Source organism: Herpailurus yagouaroundi, unplaced genomic scaffold, assembly GCF_014898765.1.
Source record: "Herpailurus yagouaroundi ecotype Mexico unplaced genomic scaffold, PumYag 163, whole genome shotgun sequence".
Taxonomy (NCBI): domain Eukaryota; kingdom Metazoa; phylum Chordata; class Mammalia; order Carnivora; family Felidae; genus Herpailurus; species Herpailurus yagouaroundi.
The window spans coordinates 28479548-28501081 of record NW_024412404.1 but is presented as its reverse complement, the minus strand read 5'-3'; the positions used below and the strand labels follow the sequence as shown (position 1 = coordinate 28501081).

General features: G+C 38.5%; 1 protein-coding gene across 6 annotated transcripts in view; it reads right to left on the bottom strand.

The window, feature by feature from the left end:
- The window catches only part of MARCHF8 (membrane associated ring-CH-type finger 8), a 123879-nt gene extending 106670 nt beyond the window's left edge, over positions 1-17209 (bottom strand). For 2 of the 6 annotated variants that reach the window (XM_040485754.1, XM_040485753.1), the window contains exon 1: positions 16559-16930. The gene's annotated coding sequence lies outside the window, so the exon portion shown is untranslated. Of the gene's footprint in view, positions 1-16558; positions 16932-16969; positions 17070-17099 lie in introns of those variants that run through there. The other 4 variants (XM_040485757.1, XM_040485756.1, XM_040485758.1 and 1 more) reach the window with 4 other exon arrangements.
- Between the last annotated feature and the right edge of the window lie 4325 nt (positions 17210-21534).

Below are 21534 nucleotides of genomic sequence, written 5' to 3'. Positions count from 1 at the left end.
AAAAAAAAACACCCAAAAACTAAAACATTAAAAAAACCCTACACCTAAAATGACATTTAATGATAACAGACCAACTGATTTCCCCATAAGACTGGGGAAAAGGCAACTCTTGTTTCACATGGTGCTGGTAGTTCTAACCACTGCAATAAGGCAAGAAAATGAAATAAAAAGCACGCAGACTGGAAAGTAAGAAATAAAACTGTACCTATTGCAGTTGGCCTGATTGTCTATATAAAAAATCCCAAGGAATCTACCAAAAAAGTCCCATAGTAAGCAAGTTCAGCAATATTGCGGGATATAAGATAAACATTACTAAAATTATTTGTACATACTAGAAATGAAAACAAAGACACAAATTAAAAATAAAACAACATTTATAATCATAAAAAATGCATACTTAGGTGTAAAACAAAGGTCTTTTATGCTGAAAATGATAAAATGCTGATAAAAGAAATTAGATAATTAATAAAGACACATACTGAATACATGGACTAGAACTCAACAGAGTGAAGATGTCTACTCTTCCCTAGTTAATAAACAAGTTTTACAAAATTCCTATCAAAATCTCACCAAGATTTTTAGTATATATAGACAAGATTATTTTTAAATGTATATGGAAAAACAAAAGATTTACAATAGCCAAAACACTTTTGAAAGAAAAAAACAGAATGGGAGAAACCAGTCTACTGATTTCAAGACTTTAATTACAGAGTTACCATAATCAAGACCATGTGCTATTGGCAGAGGAACAGACATACAGATCAATGGTACAGGAGAAAGAACGCATAAACACACCCACACAAATATGCCCAAATGATTTTTGATAAAGCAGTTCAATGGAGGAAAGGCAGCTTTTCAACAAATAGTACCAGAGCAACAGGAAAAAAAATAATAAACCTCGACCTAAGTTTCACACATTATACAATTATTAACTCAATAGTTTATGGATGTACATGTATAACATAAAACTATAAAACTTTTAGGGAGAAAAAAAAGCATAGAAGAAAATCTGTAGGATTTAGGATTAGGCAAAGAGATCTTATACCTGACACTAAAGTCATGATCCCCAAGTAGAAAAATTTACTAACTGGATTGCATAAATATAAAAACTTTTGCTCTGCAAAGCGTGAAAGGAAAAACTACAGACTGGAAGAAAATATTTACAAAGCACATATCTGACAAAGAACTAGTATCCGGAATATATAGGCAACTGTCAAACTCAATTTAAAAAATCCAATTAGAAAAAAAGCAAAACCAATTTGCAACAACGTGGATGGAACTAGAGAGTATTATGCTAAGCAAAATTAGTCAGAGAAAGACAAATATCATATGACTTCACTCATATGTGGAATTTAAGACACAAAACAGATAAACATAAGGGAAGAGAAGCAAAAATAATATAAAAACAGGGAGGGAGACAAAACATTTAAGAGACTCTAAATCTAGAGAACAAACTGAGGGTTGCTGGAGGGGTTGTGGGAGGGGGGATGGGCTAAACGGGTAAGGGACATTAAGGAAGACACTTGTTGGGATGAGCACTGGATTCATAGGGGATGAATCACTGGAATCTATTCCTGAAATCATTATTGCACTATATGCTAACTAACTTGTTTGTAAATTAAAAACAAATAAAACAAAAAGGCAAAAGACATGAAAAGACTTTCACTGAGAGGATATATGGTAGCAAAGAGCATATGAAAAGATATTCAACCTCATTAGCCATTAGGGAAATGCAAATTAAAATCACCATGAGACATCACCACATACCTATAATAGGTATAAAATAAAATAAAAAATGGTTCCAACACCCAAATATATGCAAGGCTAAGGAGAAACTGGACCACCCTTATATTACTGGGAGGAATATAAAATGATACATCCACTCTGGAAACACTTTGAAAATTTCTTTAAAAACTAAGTGCAGGGGGTGGAGCGCCTGGGTGGCTCAGTTAGTTAAGCATCCGACTTCGGCCAGGTCATGATCTCACCATTCGTGAGTTCAAGCCCCGCATCAGGGTCCGTGCTGATAGCTCAGAGCCTGGAGCCTGCTTCAGATTCTGTGTCTCCCTCTCTCTCTGCCCCTCCCCCACTTGCACTCTGTCTCTCTCTCTCCCCCCCTCAAAAAATGAACATTAAAAAACAAACAAACAAAAACCAAACAAACAAAAAAACCTAAATGTGTGGGGGCGCCTGGATGGCTCGGTCAGTTGAGTGTCTGGCTTTTGGTTTCAGCTCAGGTCATGATCTCATGGTTCATGGGTTTGGGCCCTCATCAGGCTCTGTGCTGGCAGTGTGGCACCTGCTTGGGATTCTTCTTTCTCCCGCTCTCTCTGCCCCTCCCATGTGCGTGCGCGCTCGCGCGCGTGCGCGCTCTCTCTCTCTCTCTCTCTCTCTGTCAAAATAAATAAATAAAGTTAAAAAAAAAAAACTAAACTTATGATTATCATACAACCCATCAATTGTACCCCAGGACATTTATCCCAGAGAAATGAAGTAATTTGGTCATGCAAAAACCTGCACACAGATGCCTGAATTAGCTTTAGTCAACCAGATGTCCTTTAGTAGGTAAATGATCAAATTACAGTACAAGAAGATGTACCAAATTATGATACATCTATGGTACATACCACAGAATACTACTCAGCAATAAAAAAGGAATAAAAAGGAACTATTTGGACATGCAACAATCAGGATGAATCTCCAGAGAATGCCAATTCAAAAAGGTCATAATTTCATTTATATAACATTCTTAAGAAAGACAAATTACTGCAATGGGAGAACATATTAATGGTTGCCAGGGGTTAAGAAAGCAGTGAGAGTGGGAAGAAGTGAGTATAACTATAAAAAGGGCAACATGAGGGATCCCTGTGGAAATGGAAATATTCTGCATCTTGACTGTAACAATGTCAATGTCCTGCTCCTGACAGTGTACTGTTAACTTTACCAGATGTTAATTCTGGGGGAAACTAAATAAAGGTTAAACAGGATCCCTTACAACTGCATATACACCTAGTTACCTCAAAATGAAAATTTTAATTTAAAGAAAAAAAGATATTTTAAATAAGTCTGCAAATGAGAGATTTTAACATGTTTTTGAAGACAGAAAATATGGAAATATTAATAACTTAGCAAGGTGGAGAAAGCCACAATGTAAAATACATGCAATGATGGATAAAGACACAAAATGAAGTAATTTGCCTATAAAACATCAAGGGGCTCACACTTCATGTTATGAGTGGGAGCAAGCAACAGGCCAAAAAAAAGTCTGTAAATAAAACAATTGGTCCACTGGACACATCCTCAACCAGAAACTGCTACCGGAAGTAGGGTGCTGTCATTAACACAAACCTAAATAACTTGTATTTATTTAGTCATCACTCCGCAGGCAATGAGGAACTTCATACTATAGAATGAAAAGATGATGATCCACTTTATGCAATGTAAAATATTTAGGAACTCTGCTGACTGGCTGTAACTCAGAAGGCAAACCACACACCTGATGAACTTTAAGCTCTAAGGGGCAAAAATCTGTGTGTATTGGTTCCTAGTGGCTAGGAACTACAGTGTGTATTGGTTCCTAGTGGCTATTTCTAGCAAAAGGTATTACAAGAAAGAAAGAAACTCAGAGAAGATCAGATTATAGTGTGACATTACAGATGGCTTCCACTGAAACAAGATAGAGGTATAGAGGCGGGTAAGCAATAAAGTATCTCTCAAAAATAAATTTGGTTATTTGTACTCTGAATTGACTGGAAGCAAATGGATAACAAGTGTAAGTTTCTGAGGGAAACAGGGGTGCCTGTGTGGCTCAGTCGGTTGGGCGTCTGACTTCAGCTCAGGTCATCATCTCACGCTCCGTGAGTTTTGAGCCCCGCGTCAGGCTCTGTGCTGACAGCTCAGAGCCTGGAGCCTGCTTCCAATTCTGTGTCTCCCTCTCTCTGGCCCTCCCCCGCTCACACTCTGTCTCACTCTCTCTCTCAAAAATAAATAAATATTTTTTTTAAAATTTACATTTCCGAGGGAAATACACTGGCAGAGAAACTACAAGCGCACATTTAGAAGGTCTCTGACTGTTCAAGACCTAAAAGCAATTTCTGGGAGTCTAACCTTCTATTAAAAGACCAACTTCACAATACCCAAGGAGACTGCATGCCAAACATCAATTCTGGATGTGTGATGAGGCCAAATAAGATCATGGAAAAAGAAGAACTTCCTAAAGGTTGATCCCTGGGGCCATGAAGAAAAAGGAAGGTGAAGAGTTTCTCCCATGGAACAAAATCAGAATCTAATAAGAAACATCCTTTCCTTCCAAGGATGGGAGCCTTCCTTTATTATATCTGCCCATAAAGATTAAAGAACTGTTACAGGAGCGCCTGGGTGGCTCAGTCCATTAAGTGTCCGACTTCAGCTCAGGTCATGATCTCACAGTTCATTCTTGACTTTGGGCCCCGCATCAGGCTCTGTGCTGACAACTCAGAGCCTGGAGCCCGCTTCCAATTCTTTGTCTCCCTCTCTCTCTCTGCCCTGCTCGCATGTGCGCTCTCCCTCTCTGCTCAGAAATAAACATTAAGAAAAAAAAAAAAAAACTGTTACAGAAGAGTGACTACTGTCCCTCTATGCTTCACCTTCCAAATAGGACAGTTTACAAGTCATGTTGTGTTCTTACTGTAATACTTTTTGAGGGTTGAGGAGAAGGTGTGTCTTCTTAGTTCACTTGACTAAGAAAGGCTGATGTGGACCTGACAGCTGGCCAGGCATCACTTAGAGATCCTGTACTTTGAACTGAAGGCAATGGCTGGTTGGATAGGGGATTAGTGTGCTCTGGGTGTGGGAAAAAGAATGAAACAGTTTGGAGACCAGAATGACTAACTGAAACAGACTCAAGGCAATTTACCTACTACATCATTTCCTGTTTCCAGGCAAATGGGAGACTACATTTTTCAGTCTCTTTTGCAATTATGAGAGGCCATGTGACTGATTCCTAATAAGAGGACAGTAATATTTTCCACTTCTAGGCCCTTAAAAACATTCATTAAGATCCTTCATCCAGTTCTCTCTTCAACCGCCATCTTTGTTGTTCCTACTGTAACTGTTACCACGGTATAGCACAGCCCAGGGGTTTCAAAATTTGGGGTGCATACAAATCATCTTATTCTGATGCTGTAGATCTGGGATGCAGCCTGAGATTCTACATTTCTAATAAGCTCTAAGATGATACCAACATTGCTGGTTTATGAACTAAATTTTGAGGAGCAAGGGCTTAAATTACCAAGATCAATACACAATGAGAGAAAGATGATTCTCTGGAGAAACTGGCCTGGAAAAAGGTTTCCCACATAGTGACTGACCTAGAGAATTCCAGTCCACATTAAAGCAGGCTGATGGAAGGCTCTAGGAGGAAAGACCTCCAGAAAATTATAGAGACTGAAAAAATATGGATAATATGAGAGAACATGATAAAAAGAATGTGTATATGAAAAGTTATGCCACTGAAAAATGAGGTAACTTTAAAAAGATACATAAGAAAGAAAAAGCAATCACAGACTACTACTTGGCTCTATAGAACAGAGTGGTCACTGACTACTGATTTCAATAAAAATAGGGATATAGCCATAGTTGGAACGCAGAAAAGGTAAGTGAGGCGTTTAAGATGCCCAAATCCAAGTAACAAGAAAGCAATGCATAATCTAAAACTGATAAATCAATAACGTGTATAAGCATCAAGTTTAGAACTATGAAGATAACTACCATAGAAATAAGAAAACAGAAGTTGCTGGGCCGCCTGGGTGGCTCAGTCAGTTAAGTGTCGGACTCTTGATCTCGGCTCAGGTCATGATCTCACAGTCTGTGAGTTTGAGCCCCGCATGGAACTGTGCACTGATGGCGCAGAGCCTGCTTGGGATTCTGTCTCTCCTTCTCTCTGCTCCTCCCCCGCTTGTGCTTACTCTCAAAGCAAATAAACAAACTTATATGAAAAAAAAAATTATAAAAAAGAAAACAGAAGTTACCTGTTTTTCATTATAAGCCCTCTGTGTTCACTATTTTAAACAATATCTAAGTATTTTGATGAAAACTTAAATGTCAATTTTAAAATACAGAAAAATACAGGCGCTCCTAGGCGGCTCAATCAGTTGAGGGTCCAACTTCAGCTCAGGTCATGATCTCACAGCTCATGAGTTAGAGCCCCGCATCAAGCTCTGTGCTGACAGCTCAGAGCCTGGAGCATATTTCAGATTCTGTGTCTCCCTCTCTCTCTGTCCCTCCCCCACTCGCACTTTGTCTCTCTCAAAAATAAAAAAATTTTAAAAACATTAAAAAATTGTTTTAAATAAAAATAAAATACAGAAAAATATAGAGAATTGGTAACAGACAATACAGGCAAGGGAATGGAAAAAAGGGTACCTACACATTAGGGGAAGTGTAGGCTGAAATAAAAATTGGGGTAACAACCGCCACTATACAATTTAAATCTCATTGACCAGACGATTCCACTTTTAGGACTCTATACCACACTAATACTTCCCATGAATGTTCAAAGACATACATACAAAAACAGTCACTTCAACACTGTTATAAAAGAGAAAAATCAGGGGCGTCTAGGTGGCTCAATCAGTTAGGCTTCTGACTCCTGATTTCAGCTCAGGCCATGGTCTCATGGTGTGTGAGACTGAGCCCCTTGTAGGGCTCTGCACTGACAGCACAGCCTGCTTGGGATTCTCTCTCCCCCTCTCTCTGCCCCTCCCCATTCATATGCGTGTGCGCGCGTGTGCTCTCTCTCTCTCTCTCTCTCAAAATAAATACAAAACATTTTTAAACAATATTTTTTAAAAAATTTTAAAAAGAAAAATCAGAACACACTAAATATCCACTAATAGAGAAAGAGTTGAATGAATTATGAATATATGTGCCCAACTTGATTTCAGCCTTGTAAGATCCAGAGCAGGTAACCCAGAGAAGCCTACCACACTTCTCATCTACAGAACTACAAGATAATAAATTTGTGTTGTTTAAGATTCTAAGTTTGTGGTAATTTCTTACACAGCAATAGAAAACAAGTACTTCTACAAAAGTTAAAGAAATGCATTAGTCCACTAATTAAAATCTATACCTCCAACTATACAGAGAAAGTCCTGCCTTTGTGCACCAAAAGACATGCACACAATGTTCACATAACCAGGGCACCTGGCTGGCTCAGTCCGAAGAGCATGTGACTCTTGATCTCGGGGTTGTGAGTTCAAGCCCCACATTGGGTGTAGAGATTATTAAAATAAATAAACTTAAAAAAACATTCGCATAAACACTGCTCATTACAGAAAAAAAATGACAACCCATTCACCAAGAATACAAAGATCAAATTATGGAATATTCATATAATGTAATGCAATACATTAATGACATCAGTGAACTACAGCCACATACAGAAATATGGGTGAGTCTCAAGTCTCACTATGTGGGATGAAAAAGCAAGTGATGAAAGTGTACACACAGTATGATTCTAGTTATTACATTCAACGGTACCAAGACGGAAACAACACAGCACAGAAATGCAAATGTGATAAAACTATTAAAAAAATGAAACAATAAAAACAAGTTCAGGGTAGCAGTTATGTCTGTGGGGAGGTAAAAAGATAGGATGAGAAGGGGACCAGGGGGCACCAAAGATAATGTAAGATTTTGTTCCTAACTGGTGGTGATTACAAACTAATAGTATTTAAGTTTTAAACATGTTTCATAATTATTATAATGCTTATTCAATATTCAAAAGATGAAAACATCTAAGAATAGAAATTCCAGATAACCAAAACACAATTTTTTTTTGCTTTTGTCAAAACATGTTCATTGAAAAAAAAATTATTCAAATATAAGAAAGTCCAATCATATTTTCAATATCTCTTAAAATCCCACCACGTAGACATAATCAGTAAAATTTGCTGAACATCCTTCTAGACACTTCTTATGCATGTGTGTACACATACATTTAAAAATTATACATAAAATTACTGTATACAACACATAAATGCTTATTCTATAAATGCTCTTTACACCCTTGCTTTTTTAAGTCAACTGTATTGAGCCACAACTTACCTAAAATACACCAGTTTTAAATGTAATGCTAGAAAAGTTTTGACGAATTTAGTGTAACCACAAACCACTTAAAATTCAGAGAGAATATTTCTATCACTGCAAAAAAATCCCCTTTCTCCTCTGCAGTCAGTTCTTCCCACTCTGACCCAAGGCAATTACTAATCTCCTTTATTATACATTAATTTTGCTGGCTCTAAGATGAATGAAATTCTCCAGTATGTACTCTTTCGTGCCTGGCTTCTTTTGCTCAGCAAAACGTTTTCCAATTTCATGCCGTGATATTATCAGTATTTCCATTCTTACTGTGGAATAGTGTTCCACTGTCTAATGGTTGACAGACATTTGGAATAATTTCCAGCTTTGATCTCTAAACATTGTCATTACACCATTTGTGACATAACCTTTTATTTTATAACCGGGGGTGGAATTCCACAAGTGTATGTTTAAGTTAACAGGAAACTGTGACACTGTCTTCCAAAGTGCCTATATCACGATACACTCCTAACAATTTATGTAAGTTCCCGTTCTTCACCAAGCCTTGATATCATCAATGTCTTCAATTTTAAGCATTATTGTAGGCAAAGAGTTGTTTATAATTTTGATTTGCACCTCCCTAAATATACTGAGAATTTTAAAACGTGCCTATTGTAAATTCAAATATCGGCCTTTGTGAAGTGTCTGTCCAAATCTTTTATCAATTTTATAATTTGAGTTGTCTGCCTTCTTATTAATGATTCGTAGAGGTTCTTTATACACACTGGATAATTTGTGGGATAATTGCAAATATTTGCTCCCATTCTGTAGCAGATCTTGTATTTTTCCTAGCAGTGTCTTTTAAAGTGAAGAAGCTTTTAATTTTTCTTAAGTCTAATTTAACATTCAAAAATTTTTATCACGAATGCTTTTCGTATCATTCATATGACTGAAGGCTTTCTTCATCAGACTAGGACCACAACATGAATGTCCTTACCACTTCTATCATAATGTTGGATTTGAGATTCTAGACAATGTAATGGGCCAAAGAAAGAAATTAAGGAAAAAAAGAAGGCAAGCAGGCAGGGAGAAAGAAAAGTTGTAGAAAGAAAAGTTGTAGAAAGAAAAGTTGTAGAAAATTCTTTAAAAAGTAACCAAAAGACTACTAGAAGTAGTAAGTGAATTTAGAAAGTCTACCAGATATAAAGGTAATATACAAAACCAACTGTATTTCTACATATTGGCAATAAACAAGTGGAAAATAATTTTAATCTCATTTATAATATCAAAAACAAAATATTAAGATAAAAATTTGACAAAATATGTATAGGACATGTACACTACAAAACTAAAAATAATCCTTTGAAACAGATCTTTGAAAATAAAAGACAAAGGTAAAGGATTTATACTAACTAATTTCAAACCACACAGCCACAGTAAGAAAAGCAGTACAGTATTGACATAAGGACAGATCTACAAATCAACAGAAGAATGAGTCCAAAAGTATATTCACACATATACCATCAGTTGATTTCCAACAAAAAATGGCAAGATAATTCAATGGGCAAAGGCTGGAGAAAGGACAAGAAATTCAATAGGGAAAGGATAATCTTTTCAATAAATGATACTAAAACGGCTGTGAATTCATAAAGAAAAGTAATAAACCTAGACCCCTATCTCATACCACATACCCTTTAACCCCTAAAAATAGATCATAGACCTACTATAAGAGCTAAAACTATAAAACTTTTGAGGGAAAAATTCTGTGGTCTGTTTTCTTCGTATAATATTTCAGATATACTTGTATATTAATAAATATACATCTTTTATATTTTTTTTAAAAAGTAAGAAAAATAAAGAGCAGCGAATCCTTAAAATTTTTTTATACATGTAATTATTTTTAAAAATAAAATTTCAGGGGTGTCTGGGTGGATCAGTTGGTTAAGGGTCCAACTCTTGGTTTCAGCTCAGGTCATGATCTCACAGTTTGTGAGTTTGAGCCCCATATCAGGCTTGGTGCTTACCGTGCAGAGACTGCTTGAGATTCTCTCTCTCTCTTTCTCCCTCTCTCTGCCCCTGCACTGCGCATGCTCTCTCTCTCTCGAAAAACAAATAAGTATAAATAAAATAAAATAAAATAAAATAAAATAAAATATAATAAAATTTCAAAACCCACTGTGAATTCCTTACCCATACAGTCAAACAATCTTTCTTCAACTGAAATTCAAAAATATTCAAAGGAAAAGAAAAAAAGTCTTCTTCAACCTCCTTTCATATGGTTTCAGTAAACTGAGGCTGCTTCTAGGGAACTCAAGTTTGCCTCAATAACTATTTTTTGAGTGCTTTTCTAAAGCCATAAATAATAAAAACAAATCTGCCTAAAATATATTAATACCATCCATAATTTTTATAAAATGGTTACCAGAAGACCGTGACAATATGAGAAATACTCTGTACTGATATATGGTTTGGAAGTGCCCTGTCCTAGTTGATAAAGATTCTTAATTTAATTTATCACATAGGATTACAAAGTTTGGGAATTATAATAAAACAAGAAAACTATAATAAAACAAATTTAAACTATTCTAAGCATAAATTCCTCCCCCCCAATAATTTAGAGGATATCTCAAGAAATGTATTACCCTTGGGGCGCCTGGGTGGCTCAGTCGGTTAAGTGACTTCAGCTCAGGTCATGATTTTGCAGTCTGTGAGTTCAAGCCCTGCGTCGGGCTCTGTGCTGACAGCTCAGAACCTGGAGCCTGCTTCGGATTCTGTGTCTCCCTCTCTGTCTGCCCCTCCCCTGCTTGCTCTCTATCTCTCTCTGTCTCTCTCTCTCTCTCTCTCTCAAAAATAATAAACATTAAAAAAATTTTTTTTTAAAGAAATGTACTAATTACTGTCACAAGTTGTGGTTAACAAAATGATGATAAAAAAGAGTCCATTATGGTTTATTAATTTAACCATCACAGCTTTCCACAACACCAAAATGAAAGGCAACACATAATGCAAAATCACTGCCCATGTATTATTTATTGTGCACAAAACCAACTACCCCAAAACTCATTTAAAACAATAAACATTTACTATCTAACAATTAGTATGGGTCAGGAATTTAGACAGCTTAGCTCATGGTTTGCGTGAGGCTGCAGTCAAAACTGCTGGGTAGCGGAGCAACTTCTTACTAGACATGTCTGGAGGCAAGGGAAACAAAAGCAAAAATGAACTATTGGGACTTCATCAAGATAAAAAGCTTCTGCACAGCGAAGGAAACAATCAACAAAACGAAAACAAAACAAAACAAAAGGGCAACCTACAGAATGGGAGAAGATATTTGCAAATGCCATATCAGATAAAGGGTTAGTATCCAAAATCTATAAAGAACTTACCAAACTTAACACCCAAAAAATAGATAATCCAGTTAAGAAAGGGGCAGAAGACATAAACAGACATTTCTCCAAAGACATACACATGACTAACAGACACATGAAAAAATGTTTAACATCATCATCAGGAAAATACAAATCAAAACCACAATGAGATACTATCTCACACCTGTCAGAATGGCTAAAATTAACAACTCAGCAAACAACAGATGTTGGCAAAGATGCGGAGAAAGGGGAACCCTCTTGCACTGTTGGTGGGAATGCAAACTGATGTAGCTACTCTGGAAGTCTGGAGGTTCCTCAGAAAGTTACCACCTAGCAATTGCACTACCAGGTATTTATCCAAAGGATATAAACATACTGATTTGAAGAGGCATATGCACCCCAATGTTTACAGCAGCACTATCAACAATAGCCAAATTATGGAAAGAGCCCAAATGTCCATCAATTGATAATGGATAAAGAAGGTGCGGTATATATACAATATTACTCAGCCATCAAAAAGAATGAGATCTTGCCATTTGCAATGAGATGGGATGGAACTAGAGTGTATTATGCTAAGTGAAAGAAGTCAGAGAAAGACAAATGCCATATTATTTCACTCATATGTAGAATTTAAGAAACAAAAGAGATGACCACAAGGAAAGGGAAGGAAAAACAAAATAAAACAAAAATAGAGAGGGAGGCAAACCATAAGAGACTCTTAACTATAGAGAACTGAGGGTTGCTTGAGGGGTTGTGGGTGGGAGTATGCGCTAAATGAGTGATGGGCATTAAGGAGGGCACTTGTTGGGATGAGCACTGGGGATGATTCGTAGGGGATGAATCACTAAATTCTACTCCTGAAACCAATACTACACTATATGTTAACTTGAATTTAAAGAAAATCTTGGAAAGAAAAAAAAATGTTGGCCAGGCTATAGGATCATCTGAAGGCTTGGCTCTATATAAAAGGAAGGAAGGAGGAATTTGCTTCTAAGTTCATGTGGCTGTGGCCAAGCCTTGACCCTTTATTAAATGGGCCTCTCCTTAGGGCTGTTCACAACATGGCAACCTTTTTTGTGTTTTATTTCAGTATCTTTCTTTCCACCAATGACTTTTTTAGGTGTACAATTCAATGGCTTTCAGCATACTCACAGAATTGTGCAACCACCACCACAATCAATTTTAGGACATTGATCATCATAAAAGAAATCCATTATGCAGCAAATCTTCCCTCTTCCCCCACCCCAAATGCCCAGATCTGGTCAATCACCAATCTATTTTCTGACTCTATAGATTTGTGTATTCTGGACATTTCATATAAACATAGCCATAAAATAACGTGGCCTTTTGTGACTGGCTTTTATTATTTAGCATAATGTCTTCAAAGTTTATGTATGTTGTAGCATGAATCTGTACTTCGTTCCTTTTAATGGTTGAGTAACATTCCACTGTATGTATAAACCACAATTTATTTATCCATTTATCAACTAGTATACATTTAAGTTACTTTTATTTTTGGCTACTATGCATACTGATACTGTAAACATTTGCATACAAGTTTTGGTGTGAATCTATATTCTCATTTTTCTTTGAGTATAAACCTAGGAGTGGGGTTGCTATGTCATTTGCTATCCCTGTGTTCAGCTGTTTAAGGAACTACTAGACTGTTTCCCAACGGAGCTACATCCCTTTCCATTCCCAATAACAGAGTATGAAGATTCCAGTCTCTCCACAATCTCTACAACACCTGTTATTATCTGTCTTTTAGATTATAGTCATCCCAGTGGGTACAACACAGTAATTTACTGTGATATTGATTTGCATTTCCCTGGTGGCTAATGAGATCAAGCTATTTTTCGGGTGCTTATTGGTCATTTGTATGCCTTGTCGGAAGAAATGTCTATTCAAATCCTTTGTTTTTAAATTGAGTTCTTCTTTTATTGTTGAGGTGTAAGACTTCCTTACACACTCCCATTAGAAATTTATTATTAGATATATGATTTGCTCATAGTAAACACTAGAGAGCATGTGGATAGGGTATCAGTAGGAACTCTCATACAATGAGGGTAGGAAAGTAAAACAGCACAACTACAAGGGAAAGTAATTTGGCAATACTTGGAAAATTACAGAGGCCCATACCCTACAACCAACAATCCCAATCATAGGTGTTTACCTCAGCAAAACGCTTACACTTGGTAAAAACTAGCATGGGTGGAAACTTGGGGGAAAAAACATGAATGAAACATAGAAACCTAAGTGGAAAAGACGCAGAAAAAAATCCACATACTACAATGCCATTTATATATAAAGTTCAAAAACATTCAAAAGTAAACGTTCTGGGGGGTGTATACACATAAAATAAGTTTATGAAGAAAAGCAAAGAAATGGTAGAATTCAGTCTGGTGGTTACTTCCAAAGGGATGGAAGGGGAGGTGTCTAATCAGGAAAAGGCACACAGTTTCAATGGTATTGATAATATTCCATTTTTTGAGCTTTGTATATGCAAATTACTTATTTCTGTATTGTGAAGTATTTCATAAACATTTTTTTCAGAGAGCTACACTAATATCTGAATATCTCTCTAATATAGACACACACTGAAGAAGTTTCATCCCAATATACTTCATGCAGATGAGTATCGTAGTGAACCAAAAACTACATATAAACAAGATCATCAATTATTTTTAATCCAATGAAGTGTATGCTTTGTAGAACAGAAAAGATGGATTCTCTGCCTTTTCCTGCTTCTCCCTACCTTTCTGTCATCCTGTCTTCCTGATCCCACCTTTACCACAGCAATCTGGATTAAATACCATCTCTTCTGGGAGGTTCTGCCATTCAATCCATCAGCCTTATGCGTGCACATCCTCCTCTCAATTTCCATAGTATTTGTATCACTTCAAGGCCCTCATCACATTATCCCTGGAATGCATGTGATTTAGCTCCTCTGTCAAAGATAAGTACCTGAAGATTCAGAACACTGATTACATCAGTCTGCTCATAGAAGGCACTCAGTTTTTTGTTGACTATTGAACGAATGAATGAATGAATCTGAAAATTCAGGAATTTCAGGATGAGGGGAGTAAAGATCTGGCCTAGTCTTCTTTAAAATTCTCAAAAACTGAGGAATTAAATAATTATACTCCTTGAAAAAGAATTTCAACATTGAAACTCTTCAAAATATAGCAAAGATAAGATTAACAATGGTCGGTTAAAATATAAAATGTTTATAGTGCATATACTGATTAACATTCCATAATCACAGGGGGCCAAATCAGAGGCGTAAGAACTTCCTGAACAGTCCACTGCCTTAGAACACGTCTTGAAGTCAATCATGTAACTGGAGAACAGGTAGAGTTCTATCTTTTATAGAAAAAAAAAAATAGTGCATGCTATTTCATGACCTAAATTTGTTACTTTTAGAAATTTTGACAACTTTTATTTATTTTTTTGCTTTCAGATATTTAAATTGTTTCCTGCAAAAAGTATAAACCTAGGCATTATGTGCTTACGGCAGAAAAGGGATGTACACGGGGGGGGGGGGGATGGAGACCACAAGTGAAACAGCTGTTTCTCAAAAACTAGGCGCTATTGCTGGATAACAAATATGGAGTCTTAACTGGTTGAATCAATTCATTTCTGTCTATGCATCTATAATTCCTTCCTGGAGCTAAGTTAAAGAAGACAAAAAATGTTGGAAGGAGGGCTGCCGCCAGATTTAGCAAATAAAAATGCAGTAAGCCCAGTTAAACTTGAACTTCAAATAAACAATGCTTTTTTTTTTTTTAGTAACGCATGCCTTATGAAATATTTATACTAAAAACTTATTCATTGTTAATCTGAAATTAAAATTTAAACTAGGTTAGCTGTATTTCATCTGGCAACCCTAATTGAAGCCAAAAAAAATGGAGCAGTAATCAATCCAATTTCCTCACTTTGTGGTAGAAACTGAGCCCCGATGGAAAGAAGTAACCTACCTAGACCTACACCAAAGATCAAGGAAGTAGGTCTACTTTGAAAAGAGAAAACATATTCTGCTAGGTCACCTTGGGTTCCATTCATAGTCCATTCAACCTCCAATCTTGCTCACTTCACAGAAGCACCAAGTGGACAACTTGTAAAAGTTTATGGTTTTCCTCTTTCAATATAAAACTTCAAGTTTTAGTAAATCTCTCATCAATCCCAGTCCTTGAAAACAACAATCCAAAAAAGTAAGCATTTCTCTTAAACAAAATCATCCTTATAATTTTTGGTCTACCGACCACCCCTTCATATTCTGTTTATATGTTCACGCACCATATGAAACATGACCTCCTTTTCTCCTAAACTCAGTTCTCTCAAAATCCAAAATTCTCTTGCTCCAGGGTTTCAAAATTTGTAATACATTCATATCATTCCATAACTCTACGATTTTAAGTCATGTACCCTCTCAACTTTTGTATTTTTCAGAGGTAATGTCCTAATCCATTCAGTTGGGTCTAAAAAAAAAAAGTCTTGACAAAAAAAAAAAAAGCCTTCCGCTCCCATTCTACACCTGAGCAACAACGAGCAATACGCATAAGGTCTCACTATTATAAACACACACTTACTTGCCTTGGGCCTGGAATGCAAGAAAAGATGGAAAGGGAAACGTCCATTGGAAATTTGGGGGGGGGCCTTTCCCAAATCTATATGAGGAATATACTAATTGTCTCTCTAATTGCATGACATACAGTCGAACAAAATCGAAGGAAAAATAATAGAAAACTCCACATAAGCAAAAGATCCATCCAGAGCCTACCAAATTAACACTCAAAACATTTCCCCAACAGTATACCAATACTTCTCAACCTGTGATCCCTGGGGGCCCTTAGAGGTGGTGCAGTGGAACAGGAAGACAGCGAAGCAGAAAAAAGGTTTCGTTTTTATCTTTTTTTTTTTTTTTTTAACTAACTGGGCTTCCAGAAGAGGTTGAAAAAAGGGTTCGTTGCATCAAAAACGCCTGAAAAAAAACGCAGTAACATAAACCATTACGACTTTGTCTAGTAAGTTTTCTATTAAAAACTTCACCCAGGTGAGTAAGAATCCAAGTGGTGTCAGGTGGAAAATTTAAAGACAAACAGGAACTTAGCAATTAAAAGACAAATATCTACCTAAGTATTCCCTCTGGCAGCTTCCAAAGTATGCGGGTGTCTCGAGATCACACACGTCAGAAGTGGCAGGTCCTCACAGATCATCTAGTCCAGACATTCATTACAGATGTGGAAACTCAGGCCAGGGCGAGGGCTGAGGCTGACTTGGCCAAGGTCTCCCAGCCCGCAAGGGCCAGGCCAGGCTTCAACTGGGACTCCACGCTGGCAGCCCGGGGTCCTCAGCGCCCCCCACGGATCCTGCGGCCCTCGGTTCGGCGCGGCCCGGAGAGTAGCCTCGGGCAGCCTCGAGCAGCCGGGGCGGAAGGGCCCACAGCCCGGGGTCGCTGCCACTTTTCGGCTGGCTCCGCGCCGAGGCCGCGACCCAGAGCCGTGCAGAGCTCGGGCCTCGGCTGCCGCCCCTGCCCAACCCACCTGTCGCGGTCGGCACCGCCGGCAGCCACACCCCCTGCCGGGGTCCGGGGCTCGGCCGGCCTCGTCGGCGGCGGGCAGCAGCCACTGCGCGCGGCGTAAGGTACGCCCGTCCCAAGGCCGCAAGGGTTACCTCAGGTGGGCGCTGAGCTCGCGGCTGGGCCGCCCCGCCTCGCCTGAAGCATGCCGGACACCAGGACACAGCAGGGCCGCAGCTCGGCCACCACCGGGCCTGTTTACACTCCTCTGCGGGAGGACGCCGCTGGCCCGTCACGTGACACGAGCGTCACGTGTCCGCCAAGGGGCGGAGTTGTGGAGGTGTTGCCCGGCAACGACGGCGCGCTAAGGGGTGGGCGGCAGCGGCGGTGGAGCGGATCTTCTGCGCTCTTCTGGTCTTACAGCGGTGTGGGGGCAAGACCCGGCGCGTCCTCCCCAGTCCGGACGCGGAAGAGGGAAGCCCCCCCCCCCACTCAGGCTTCGTGCCTTTGTGACCCCTGGGCTTGACCGCGTATATTATTAGTCCGTTGAAAGGAGAAGGGAATTCAGTCCGGTATTCTGATGTTGAAATTGAAGGGAAAAATGAAAATACTACCTTAGGTAACGGTAGCAAACGAATGCCCAGAAGAGCATAGGCAATAATAGTTTTGTTTACCCTAACGAATTCTTTGGTTTGCTTTCGCTCCCTAATCTGGAGTGAATGGCTATTCCACAGCGTACTCCATCCTCACCCCCATCAAACAAAGGGTGTGAGGAAGGCTTGTGGGACTTTCAACTTTTATTTTAAATTCTATTGTACTATAATTTTCATGAGGCTCAGACTTGGTATGTGTAAATACAAACATCTAAATAAGCATTTTATTCAGCATTCAGCTTTGTCCACATCAGACTTTCCTGATTATAGCTTTTACTTTGTCTTTAGTAACTATTTCTACCACGTCGTTTTCCTACATCAGACTTTACATAAATAAAGTTTCAGCCACTGGCAATTTCTCCCAGAGTATTCACTATTAATTGCCTAAGAGACGAATAATTTGTACAATTTCTTCGTAAATTCATGAGTGACTTATTCGCAAATACCTTCAAATATTTCAGAATTGTTCTGTTGTCCAGAAGTGATCTATTGCATAATTAACTCCTCCATACAATCCCGATCACTTTGCATACCTGGCTAAGAGCAAATTGACAGGGTCAGAACAGTGGGCTCAAAATATCCTCCAGGTCAGTACAAGGTCAAGTATCCTCTTCTTTAACACACCTAGAATGCAAGAATACAAATAGTAGAAAATACAGTGATGAGTTTTTCTCCATACTCATCTTTTACTATGGAAAATAGGTTACAAGTCCAGTTGCCACAGCCTGCTTGACTTTTTCTGCTGCTTCTGGCAGCAAATGTTCTGTGAAGGCAGGATAGTATCTTTCAGTGGTATACCTTATGCCTAGACCATGCTGGAGAAGCAAAAAAGTTGGTTAACCTATCAATGTGAATCTGTAGGAAGTGGCAAAGACCCTTCATAGACCCAGAGGGATCTGCAGTTAGGCAGAACTCATGGAAACAATGCTAGGATGAGTCCTGGCTCAGCCATACTATCTAGGCAATTTACTTAACCTTTCTGAACCTCTTCATCTACTTAAAAGATAGTATCTACTGAATCGTTATGAAGATGAAATGAAATAATGCTGGCACCTTTCTTTAAAGTGGCCAATACATACAGAGCTCAATAAATGTTAACCATATGTGACCTTTGGCAACAGGATAGTGATAGAGGAGGTCAGAGTCCTGAGGGAATGAGAAATGACAACTTGAACTTGTTCAGGTCCTGGGTCTGGATTCTCGCCACCTGGACTGGAGTTGATCATTGTCAGCAAGGAAACTAAGCACAACCAAAAAGAAATCTTTGCACTTAGAATGGACGGCTACCAATAAGGCAACTGTTCATGGGTACCAGGTACTCACCCCAAGGGGTGTACTGGCTTTATGACAGCAGGTTAATTCCACATCCTGTTTGTGGCGATGGGGATTCCTAGTATATACTACTGGGCTCTCTACTGCTCCAGCCCACATGGGGAAGGAAATTGCCTACCCTCTCTGAGAGTTTGTGGGAAAGAAAGAAGTCCCCACCAAATGGCTGAACATATCTAACCATTTCTAGTTTTTCAGTTAGGGTCTCCTGGCAAAACAAAATACATTGGTAAGTAGGATAAGATATACTTTAATTATATACGACTCTGTAACAGCATATCATGCAACACAGTGGGTATACTAGTGTTCTCACTAGAATGATGAATGTAAGGAATAACAGGGGATTTGCAAACATAGAAAGAGGTGAATAATAACCTGCTAAGGTGTTACAGAGCTATGATGTGGTAGAGCCAGTCTTGAATTCTGTTTCCTGATTCCAAGTGTAAATGCCTTTCCTTTTTATTAATAACCATAAAAATGTGGTTTCACTATATCTGTTTATTCTTTGATTTTGGCCTTCCTATGCTATGCTAAATGACAATTTTGCTTCACATAGTGTTTGGTATATTCCAAAGTAGGACCAATGAGATATTCAGATTGATTAGATGTGTACTAAGAGAACAGAGTGAAGGAACTCCAAGGTTTTTGGCCTGTGCAACCAAAAAAATGGAACTGTCATTTACTTAGATGGAGAAAGGTATGAAAATTAATAAAGGGAAACCTCACTAAAATGGAGTTGGGAGACCAGAAGGGGGAGCTCTTGTGCCATACGACTCCTCATCAATTACTGGAAGAATAATCAATTACCCCAATAGAAGAAGGGATAACAAGAAAGAATCATCAGTTACAGGTCCCAGTAGGAAAAGATGAACAGTGCATCTCCTATGAGAAATTGACTAAGCCAGAAATTCAGCCAATGAGAAACCCTTGTCACCCTGAATTCTTTCTTTTCTCCAATGGATTTTTGTTCAAAACCCCTCCTAGCTTCCTCCTTCATCTCCATAAAATAATGTTCCTCTCCTTCGCTAGACTACCCTAAGATTTCTGCTGTATCTTGTTTGTCCTGAATTTCAATTCTCTGCTATTCCCAAATAAATTGATTTTTGCTGGTAAAATAACTGGCTTTTATTTTTAAAATCAACAAAGGATATGTGCAGACTTGGGAGGGGGGGATCAAGAATTTTATTTTGGACATGCTAAATTTGGCATGCCCATTAGCCATCCAAATAGAGATGTACAGTTAGAAAATGCATAGAAGACACTGAAATTCTGGGGAGAGATACAGAGACATAAATTGATTGGTCAGTGGTATTTAAAGCCACAAAATTAAATGAGAGCACACAGAGCAGTAACTTTATACCTTCTGACCTCAACCCAGGATACAGAATAGTTCCCATACTGACCAAATACATGTAGATAACTTAAAAAGTTTCAAGAAGCAAATTCACCTCCCAATGTATAATTCGCTATTTCTTTTCCACTTTATTCTGTTCCACTTTTTAAAAACTTCTCCCAACTCAATTGACTTTTTAACCAAGTAACAGTGTGGCCTTACAGTTTGAAAATCACTGAAAGTTGCTGACCTAGGACATTGATTGCATAACTGGAGGAAAAAGAAAAGATGCAAAGGCTGCTTGTGTAGCACTTCAGAGAAGGGAAGAGTAAGCAAAGGAAACATAGTAGGAGCAGCCAGAGATACAAGGAGAAACAAAACAGAGGAGTCCTAAAGTCTAAGCGAAGACAATTTTCTAGGGAGAAGGAAGTGCCTCAGCATGTCATTTCCTTTGCTGCTGAGAAGTTGAGTAAAATGAGAACTGACCTTTGGATTTGCCAGTGGAGAGATCTTTGAGAGCTTGAGAACGGAGCAATTAAGATAAAGTGGTTGGGATACAAGCCTTATTGCAGAGATAGTAACTGGTGACAGCAAGCAGATTTCTTTTTGCTGTAAAGACGAGCAGGGGAATGAGACATCAGCAAGCAAGAGATGTGGGGGTTAAAGTTTTGTTTAAATATTTATATGCTAATAGAAATGGTCCAGTGATGAGAAAATATCAATGCAGGAGACAGTGACCACTGTAGGAAGGAAGTCCTCGAGTTGGCTAGTGGGGTCATCCATAGACAGGTGAACAAGGGGAATGGAAAGGCACAGTACATTTGCTGTTAGATGCATATAGAATTTATTTTTCAGTTGTTGCTAGTTTAATAAAACAAGAAGCTAAGAGTGAGGACAGGGAGAGGAGTGCTGGTGGTTTGAGGAGAGAAGGGGTAAAAACCATCCAGGAGAGTGCTGTATCCCAGCATCAGCCCAAGTTCCAGCCCCATGATTTCCCACATGGATTATCACTGTCTCCTGACTCCATCTTTGGAAGACTTCCATCCAGTCTTTACACAATCATGAGAGTGAGAGAGTCCAATTACATAACCCCCCAGTATTTTCCTAATTCAGAATAAAATCCAAAGTTCGTGCCTATCACATCCTCCATGATGTAGCCCCTTATCTCCTGTTGTCCCTCTCACTTGCTTTGCTCCAGCTGCCTAGCTTCCTTGCTATTTCTTGGTTTCCTCAGATACGGAACACTTTCTCCCATTTCCTCACTTCCTTTGTGAC